Source organism: Ptychodera flava, chromosome 2, assembly GCF_041260155.1.
Source record: "Ptychodera flava strain L36383 chromosome 2, AS_Pfla_20210202, whole genome shotgun sequence".
Classification (NCBI taxonomy): domain Eukaryota; kingdom Metazoa; phylum Hemichordata; class Enteropneusta; family Ptychoderidae; genus Ptychodera; species Ptychodera flava.
The window spans coordinates 5,428,608-5,438,575 of NC_091929.1; the positions used below are offsets into that span (position 1 = coordinate 5,428,608).

Here is a 9,968-nt window from a genome sequence, read left to right on the forward strand (position 1 = left end):
AAAAACATCGAGAGGATAATCGAAATTAGTTAGTAATGTGAGGAAGAGACGGGTTATTCTCTTGCAGCCACTTGTTATACTCAACCCAAGCTTTTCCTTTAGCTTCTGAAGTTTCTTCAAAACGTATTTTGCTTGACAAGATAATGCAATTTAAATAAAAAGTTCCTGGTATTCTGACCTGGCAATTTGAGATAATTCGATAAAATGGCTGCCAAAATATAACAGATTTCCCGGAGGAAGATATATACATATAAACTTCAAATGGTAAAACTCTTCTAGTAACTGCGTGTTTTTTTCTTACTGCTTTACTAGAAACAAGTTTGTTATCGTAAATTAACATATTTGATATATAAAAGTATCGCATCAGAACAAAATTATCATTTCTTCATCTCCATAGTCATCAATTACATATTGACAGCCCCGATATGACAAAAACAGTTAGAATAGCACCAATTGACGAACAAGTACCCGAATACACAGCAAAATCGAATTCATATACAATAATCATATTTGCAAACAATAATATCCAGCGTTGATGCACAGTTGTAAGATGGAGTATATTACTTTGTAACTCAAAAGGTATCTTGTCGACATCGATATGAAAACGATTGATCGTACAGAATATGTCTCATAAACTAATAAAATAATAAAAGTGGAGGAGGACAGTCAAAATGGCAATTAGTCAAGTATAAAATGTCACAAGATTATAAAAAAACTATACTTTGTTATCAAAAGGTGTTATTTTACTAATGTGACTTAAAGAAAAGTTTATCTCAATGTTTTCCTCTTTCGATTACAGACACAGAAAACCCTGTGATCAACTGTCCATTGAACCTATCGACATCGACCTTTATCGATAACCTAATACGCCGGTGACATGGCCTCTACCTGTTGCCACTGATAATTCTGGCACTGTACACATACATGGAAGCCATGAGCCTGGGAGCAACTTTTCAATAGGCAGTACAGTTGTGTCGTATGAGGCGTCGGACCCTTCTGACAATATGGCAAATTGTTCATTTACCATAACTGTTGAAGGTAATTAACATTAAGAATTAACGGAGGCATTTTTTCTTGCACTGATCTCTCTTAATTTTTAACAAACGCTATTTTAAAATTCTTTATAAATTTTCCCTTATGCAACATTTATCGCTTTAACATATTAAAATGCTAGAATGGAGTGCGCGTAAAGTGCTATTCAGGATACGCATTCTCAGTCAAATTTTAAAATAGATATCATTAAAACAAAACGAACAATATTTAGCACGCTTTAGATTGTTTAAAAATGTTTCTTTAACATCACTACTCATGATATTGTCCACTGTGCAAAATAAAAACCTGTTTGACATTGGTGACCTTCAGATAAACTATTGGTTTATGACTTGCTGTGGGCAACACCGGGAATACGACGTTATTTGATTTATTTTTCACCCCGACTCTGAATCAAGGGAAGCAACATTTACTGAACCGAAAATTAAGCGAGAAGATTACGCTAATAAGCAGACAACGTAGTATAGTTAAGAGCCGGTATATTGATGAGTAAAACACAACAATCTGATCGGTATCGAAATAATATATCAGGCATACGCGGCATAATGAGCCTGTCACAAGTGGCTCTATGTAGAGAAAAACTTTCTTCTAATGTGAAACACACACACGTACACACACTCATTTAATCAATTAATTTGAAGGTGTTATTTACGGATTTATTCACTGGAATAAAATACATTGAATTTCAAAATAGTTTGGAATAACAACATGCTTCTGTGAAGAAAACGTTTCTGGCGATAGAAAATGACGCCACCTGTATTCATTACAAACGTCCTACTTCGCTAAATGTTGCAACAATTGACACAGTCAACATTGTCAGCGTTTCCGAGCTCCAATTGAACAACTTATCCGTACACTGTTTGAATATTATTATATTACCTTTATCACATTCCCCGTCGATGAAAGTGCACAGAACGTAACGATCTAGGTTTCTTCTCGGTACAGTGTGTACGGGTCGGTACAACGATTGATGTTTCCTATACTCAACGTGTTCTGTGAGTGAGACACATGAACGTCGTATTGGGTTAAACGTGCAAAATCTACCGAAGGAGAACGTTTGCAACTGGTGCAGTCGGAGTTATTTTCTATCGCCAGAAAGGTTTTTTCTAATCAACAAACCACATTGTAAACTATTTTGAAATTCACTGTAAGATAAAATGGATTGTATCCATTTGTCATAGTAGCCATTTATCACTGAACGAACAAGGGTTTTCAATAATGCCGTATGCCAAGTTTATTCACTATTGTATCGTAAATTTGATAGGGGATTTGGTGAGCTACCGATCACTTAGTCATTATTCGTCAGTTTCGTTCGTCTCATTAAGTTGATGACTCTGCCGGTGGACAAAATTGTCCATGCGGATGTCTTTTGCCCTGTTGAGCGATGTATTCATTGCTTTGATAGAGTTTTTTTGAAATGCGTGATAGCCGACTAGCGGTATGTGAGTTCAAGTGTTTCATGAACTCTACAGCGCGTGGAGGAGTAGCAGTTGGAATAATTGTAACTACTTAGCTCTTTTTTAAGGTGGAACACGTCTCGGGTGCACAATTTGGACTGTCAAACTTTTACAATTCTATTCTGACATAACACTTATGGGGTTCATTTTTAGCTCACGTGTGTAAACACGTGGGCTATTGTCATAGCGATGTCTGTCTGTCTGTCCGTGTGTGTGTGTGTCTGTCTGTCTGTTATGCTACTTGCAAGAACTGATTAGATTTTGGTTAGTGTGGCTTGCATATTAATGAAGTTATGCAATATCTGTTTTTTCCGTACAATGGTTTCCCTATGGAGACGGTAATGACAGTGTAGACATATATCAAGAAATACTGCACAAAATTTCATGAAACTTTCACAGATGACAATCTCAGAACATTATGATGATACTGTGAGTGTCATGTCAATTGCCTTCTCATTTGCGTATTTAATGAACTTTTGTTATTAATGAGATAACTCTGAAATACCTGCACCAAACTTGATGATACTTGCAACAAATATTGATCTGATATATATCTAATTATACTTAGAAGCATTGGGCAGTGTCAAGTTAATAACTAGCTCATTTGCATATTTTATGAAGTTTTGTAATTAGTCATATAACTCCGATATAACTTCACCAAATGTGATGAAATCTGCTGCAGATACTGATTGGACTGATATCTAACTGTAGCATAAAGCATTTAGTAGTGTGAAATTAATTAAGGGTTCATTTGCATATTTAATGAACTTTGTAATTAGGTATATAACTCTGAAATTACGGCACCAAATTTTGTGAAACGTGCTACAGATATTGATTTGATAAATATTTAATTGTACTATGAATCATTGAACAGTGTCAAGTTAACAAATAGGTCATTTGCATATTTTATGAAGTTTTGTAATTAGTGATATAACTCCAAAATAACTGCACCAAATGTGATGAAATCTGCTGCAGATACTGATCCGACAGATATCTAATGGTGGTTTAGAGCATTTAGTTGTGTGAAGTTAATTAAGGGTTCATTTGCATATTTAATGAACTTTGTAATTAGTGATATTACTCTGAAATTACGGCACCAAATTTTGTGAAACGTGCTACAGATATTGATTTGATAAATATTTAATTGTGCTATGAATCATTGAACAGTGTCAAGTTAATTTAGGGTTTATTTGCATATTTAATGAACTTTGTAATTAGTGACATTACTCTAAAATTACAGCATTGAATTTAATAAAACGTGCTACAAATGTTGATCTGATGGATATCTAATTGTCCCATGAAGCATTGAGCAGTGTCAAGTTAATTAGCATCTCATTGCATATTAAATAAAGTTTTATCGTTAGTGATTAACTCTGAGAGTACTGTGCAAAGTTGAAAAAACGTGCTACATATAGTGATAACATATATCTTATTGTTATGTGAAGCGTACTACTATAATGAACCTGTTGTAAAACACGTGAGCATATTCAGTTGATATCTGGTAAAGGTCTTGGTGTAACAAAAACTTTTCATCGGCTTAGTTTTCGAAATTCGAAATTTAACACAGGGATGGCGATCATTTTGAATTTAAGATATCAGTACATCTTGAGTTATTTGTTTCCCTAGTACCAAAATTTGCATGGTGACCCGTGACTTTTATTCTTGATTTTGAAAGATTTCGAAAAGAAAGTTTGAGCAAAAGTCTTTCACTTTAGAGGCGCGAATTACCTTAAGGGTAGGGACTTGGCCGAGCCGTCTTGAATGTGATGTCTTCGCTAGGTGATTTCGTGCCGTTCGTATCCGATCGAAAATCTGCTGAATTTCTTATTCGATTGCCGTTTTTAGCTCACGTGTGTAACACGTGGGCTATTGTCATAGCGATGTCTGTCTGTCTGTCCGTGTGTGTGTGTGTCTGTCTGTCTGTAGGTATATAATTCTGTTTACACGATAACTCAAAAACGCCTGAACGGATTCAAGTCAGATTTGGTACACAGGTACCATATGCTACTTGCAAGAACTGATTAGATTTTGGTTAGTGTGGCTTGCATATTAATGAAGTTATGCAATATCGTTTTTTTCCGTACAATGGTTTCCCTATGGAGACGGTAATGACAGTGTAGACATATATCAAGAAATACTGCACAAAATTTCATGAAACTTTTCACAGATGACAATCTCAGAACATTATGATGATACTGTGAGTGTCATGTCAATTGCCTTCTCATTTGCATATTTAATGAACTTTTGTTATTAATGAGATAACTCTGAAATTCCTGCACCAAACTTGATGATACTTGCAACATTTATTGATCTGATATATATCTCATTATACTTAGAAGCATTGGACAGTGTCAAGTTAATAAATAGGTCATTTGCATATTTTATGAAGTTTTGTAATTAGTCATATAACTTCGATATAACTTCACCAAATGTGATGAAATCTGCTGCAGATACTGATCCGACTGATATCTAACTGTAGTGTAAAGCATTCAGTAGTGTGAAATTAATTAAGGGTTCATTTGCATATTTAATGAACTTTGTAATTAGGTATATAACTCTGAAATTACGGCACCAAATTTTGTGAAACGTGCTACAGATATTGATTTGATAAATATTTAATTGTGCTATGAATCATTAAACAGTGTCAAGTTAATATAGGGATTATTTGCATATTTAATGAACTTTGTAATTAGTGACATTACTCTAAAATTACTGCATTAAATTAAATAAAACGTGCTACAAATGTTGATCTGATGGAAATCTGCTGCAGATACTGATCCGACAGATGCTTAATTGTGGTGTAGAGCATTTACTTTTGTGAAGTTAATTATGGGTTTATTTGCATATTCAATGAACTTGTAATTAGTGATATTACTCCCAAAATTACAGCGTTAAATTTGATGAAACTTGCTACAGATGTTGATCTGATAAATATCGAATTGTACTGAGAAGCATTGAACAGTGTCAAGTTAATAATTAGCTCATTTGCATATTTCATGAAGTTTTATAAGTAGTCATATAACTCCGAAATAACTGCATCAAATGTGATGAAAACTGCTGCATATAATGATCTGACAGATATCTAACTGTGTTGTAAAGCATTTAGTAGTGTAAAGTTAATTAAGGGTTCATTTGCATATTTAATAAACTTTGTAATTAGGTAACTCTGAAATTACGGCACCAAATTTTGTGAAACGTGCTACAGATATTGATTTGATAAATATTTAATTGTGCTATGAATCATTGAACAGTGTCAAGTTAATATAGGGATTATTTGCATATTTAATGAACTTTGTAATTAGTGACATTACTCTAAAATTACTGCATTAAATTAAATAAAACGTGCTACAAATGTTGATCTGATGGATATCTAATTGTCCCATGAAGCATTGAGCAGTGTCAAGTTAATTAACAGCTCATTTGCATATTCAATAAAGTTTTGTAATTAGTGATTAAAATCTGAGAGTACTGTGCGATGCTGAAAAAAACCTGCTTCATGTAGTGATAACATATATCTTATTATTCTGAGAAGTGTACTACCATTTATGAACCTGTTGTGAAACACGTGAGCATATTCAGTTCATATCTGTTTTTTTTTCATTGGATGATAGCCATTTCTTTGAAGAAATATTGTCATTTCGGCAACACAGATGAAAGACAAAAAGAAAATCCGACCCCGAGGAATAATTAATATTCTGTAACTTTTCTGTCATATAGCCAAAGTAGCAGTGGACGATATAATATGATGAAAGCCGGTAAATGCCATGTTTGGAAACACGATAAAATAACTTTTACCCCGTCTGTTCATGATAAAAAACTCACTAATAGCATGTGACTTTTTGTTATTTGTGATATTCTCTGCAGGAGCGAGTATACCGTTAGCAATATGCTGGCGAAAACAGAACAGTCGTGAACTGGTCAAAATCTCGTGGTATATTCTCGCTGGGTGTGCTTTATTGCTAAATCAACAAGCTCAGCAGCGGGTATACCGCTACGGTTGGACTATTTCACTCTATATTTGCAAACGCATAGCTCGTCCATATATGTTGGTAACTAGTCGAAATCTCGTGGTATATCCGTTGCTGGGGTGGTGCATTGCTGAAACACATAGGCTGTGCAGACCGCCGGTCAAATGCAATAGTTTCAGATTCCACGCGCTTAAAATATATTTGAGATGTTTTGTTTGGTGTTCGAAAACACCTCAATTTTAAGTATATTGCTAAAATATGTAGCAATAAACTCGATATCACGCTAAATTTTGCTAGGTCTATTATTTATGTACGATTTATGTACGATAGCAAGGGAATATATGTCTTGATTTGGTAAAATTTAGGCGCATTAGGTATTCAGGACGATTTCTTGCTTAAATAACGGAGAAACACATGACAAGGGAATGCAATTTGACGACTAATAGTGGTGAATTATATACCCAATGTACATTTCAAATCCTTAGAGTTTTTACACACATTACTAGATTTATGCTAATTATTCTTCGTTTTCTATATCTGTCCATAATACATATTTGCACAGGAAAGATCAGGCCCTTTTTTGATACAGAGAATGGCACAAGAGAGACCTTGTCGACAAATGAAGTAAGTTCACGTCCATAAGGCAATTCTTATTTACGTTATTATCATGTAATGTTATCAGCTGTACTGATAGACAAATAATGCTCTTTCATATGTACTGAGAGCAAAAGTCGTTTGTATCGGGGTGTTGCTGCAGTGGAATTCAGTGTCGTTAGTGAATAAAAATCTGTTATCGTTGGGATCATATCATATATATTGACATTGCCCTTTACATCTCACCAACATTGGCGTTTTCCCCATTATGTGGCTTTGTTCTATGTTTGCTTTGCATCGGCATTTTCTTTAAAAAACGCACGAGTTATAAATGGTAAAACAACATTTCCTATACACGCAGACCAAAATTAGCACATATCATCTCTGGTGAACTTCTCCTTTAATTAATCTGACATAATTCCAGAGAAAATACTTCATGATATTATGTTAAATATGTGGCAATGGCGGGAAGATATCCAAAAATGTATTTTGGTCCTTTGTTGAACAGGAAAAACTACTTTTGACAACTTATTCGCTTTTTCCAACAGGTTGTCAAATATATGGATGAATTATCAAACTCTGTAACTGGTCTTTATAATGTGAACGTGTCACTGGAGCAAGCTGAAGATATAGCAAATGGTAAATCAAACCATACATTCTCAGAATTCTAAGATGAATGCAATTTAACAGATAATAATAATAATAATAATAATAATAATAATAATAATAATAATAATAATAATAATAACAACAAGGCAGTATTGCTGAAGGCAATGAGTACTTGGGCCGTGATAGAGTAATTTTGAGGACAATATATACTACTATTCAAATATGGTCTTGAATTTCCTCCTGTCAATGAGGCATTTGATTAACTGGTTATTAAACGAAGCAATGGCATGACAACGGCAAAATATGTCTAGCAACTTTTGTGGAGTTTGAGGCAGGGGTTCTTTATTTATAGCGGGAATTGCTTAAACTCCTTAAATATTCAAATTACAGCAAATTTCTTTTGTTCTCGATGGTAGATGTCTAATATTTAGATGGGCATATTTAGATTTCTACCCTATAGTTATCCCTATATACCAAAAATCGGACATCCAGCTCTATTGGCTTGCTAAGAATTAGATATGCGCATAATTAATGAGGTACAATATGTGGTGTCATAAGGTGTCCCATCATACCATTTATGAAGGGTGTAGCACTTGTGGTTACTGAGTTGTGGACAAATATATATATTTGAGGTCAAAGGTCATCGGAGGTCACGTGACATTTTGTCAAAATAATTGTATGCTAAGTTATTCCTATATACCAAAAATCAGACCTCTAGCTCTATTGGCGCGCTCAAAATTATATATGCGCATAATTAATGAGGTACAATATGTGGTGTCATAAGGTGTCTTATCATACCAAATATGAAGGATGTAGCAAAACTGTGACGTGACCTCAATGACCTTTGACCTCAAATATATATATTTGTCCAAATAATTGTATTGCTAAGTTATTCCTATATACCAAAAATCAGACCTCTAGCTCTATTGGCTCGCTCAAAATAAGATATGCACATAATTAATGAGGTACAATATATGTTGTCATAAGGTGTCCTTTCATACCAAATATGAAGGGTGTAGCACTTGTGGTTACTGAGTTGTGGACAAATATGTATATTTGAGGTCAAAGGTCATTGAGGTCACGTGAAGTTTTGTCAAACAAATTATATTGTTAACTTATCCCTATATACCAGAAATCAGACCTCTTGCTCTATTGGCTCGCTCATAATTAGATATGCACATAATTAATGGAGTACAATATGTGGCATCATAAGGTGTCCCGTCATACCAAATATGAAAGGTTTAGCACTTGTGGTTACTGAGTCATGGACAATAATGTATATTTGAGGTCAAAGGTCACCAAGGTCACATGATATTTTGTCAAAATGTCGAGATATCTGCGTGAACCGATGGACTCACTGATGCACTCACTGACGGATATGAGCCAATCTATAAGCCCCCTGGACTTTATCCGTGGGGACAAAAAAACTGTGTCACTGCATCCTTTAGGCAATATGAATACGATGAGAAACTAAATTTTTATTTCTCTGGCATCATACATGCGAGTCTATGGAGAACTGCCTTATACATGGGAGTCTATGGAGGTGTAAACTAAAAAGTCCTCTAAACACGGCCAAATTTGATAGCATTGTGAAACAAATCGACGTGCATCTGTATGGGGTTAGGTACTGCAGGCGTGTGAACGGACGGACGGACGCACGGACATGACCAAACCTATAAGTCCCCTCGGACTTCGTCCGTGGTGATTAAAAACAACGCAACAGTTATTACAGCTACACCGGCGGTAGGTTCATATCCAGAGCCCCGTACGGTCTGCCGGCGTCGCTTGAAAACAATCTCATGCACCCGGCCATATGGGCAGCTGGCCGGATCACAGTCGCTCGAGAGCTATTCAGCTCTGGGACTATTCGCCCCATAGACGAGTATACAGAAGCGAGGTATTTCTCGCTTCTGTATACTCGTCTATGGGGCGAATAGTCCCAGAGCTGAATAGCTCTCGAGCGACTGTGGCCGGATGCATGACTTCCCGGAGAAGGCGAGCTGTCACGTTCACGCTGAGGATTATTTGTCGATCAAATTTCAGTAAATTTACCTTACCTAGATGAAATTTTGTCTATAGGCTGAAATTTCGCCGAAGTTTGACAAAATTACATCGATTTTTCAGGTTCATATCCGACATTTTTGAGTTTTGAGTGCAGACAGAAATAAGTTTTGAGGCAACATGGCTGCGACCCCATGTTGACCCGTAGCCCTGCGTACGATGCTATGTGCTACAGCTAACACACAGCATCGTACGCAGGGCCAGCGAGAGAGTTGCCGACATCGACGGT

General features: G+C 35.6%; 1 long non-coding RNA gene across 1 annotated transcript; it reads left to right on the forward strand.

Annotated features, from left to right (window-relative positions):
• The first annotated feature begins 824 nt into the window (after window positions 1-824).
• Window positions 825-7,708, forward strand: LOC139146891 (uncharacterized). The gene is made up of 3 exons (XR_011555604.1): window positions 825-1,038; window positions 7,038-7,099; window positions 7,618-7,708. It is a non-coding gene; the product is annotated as an uncharacterized lncRNA (long non-coding RNA).
• Window positions 7,709-9,968: the final 2,260 nt, after the last annotated feature.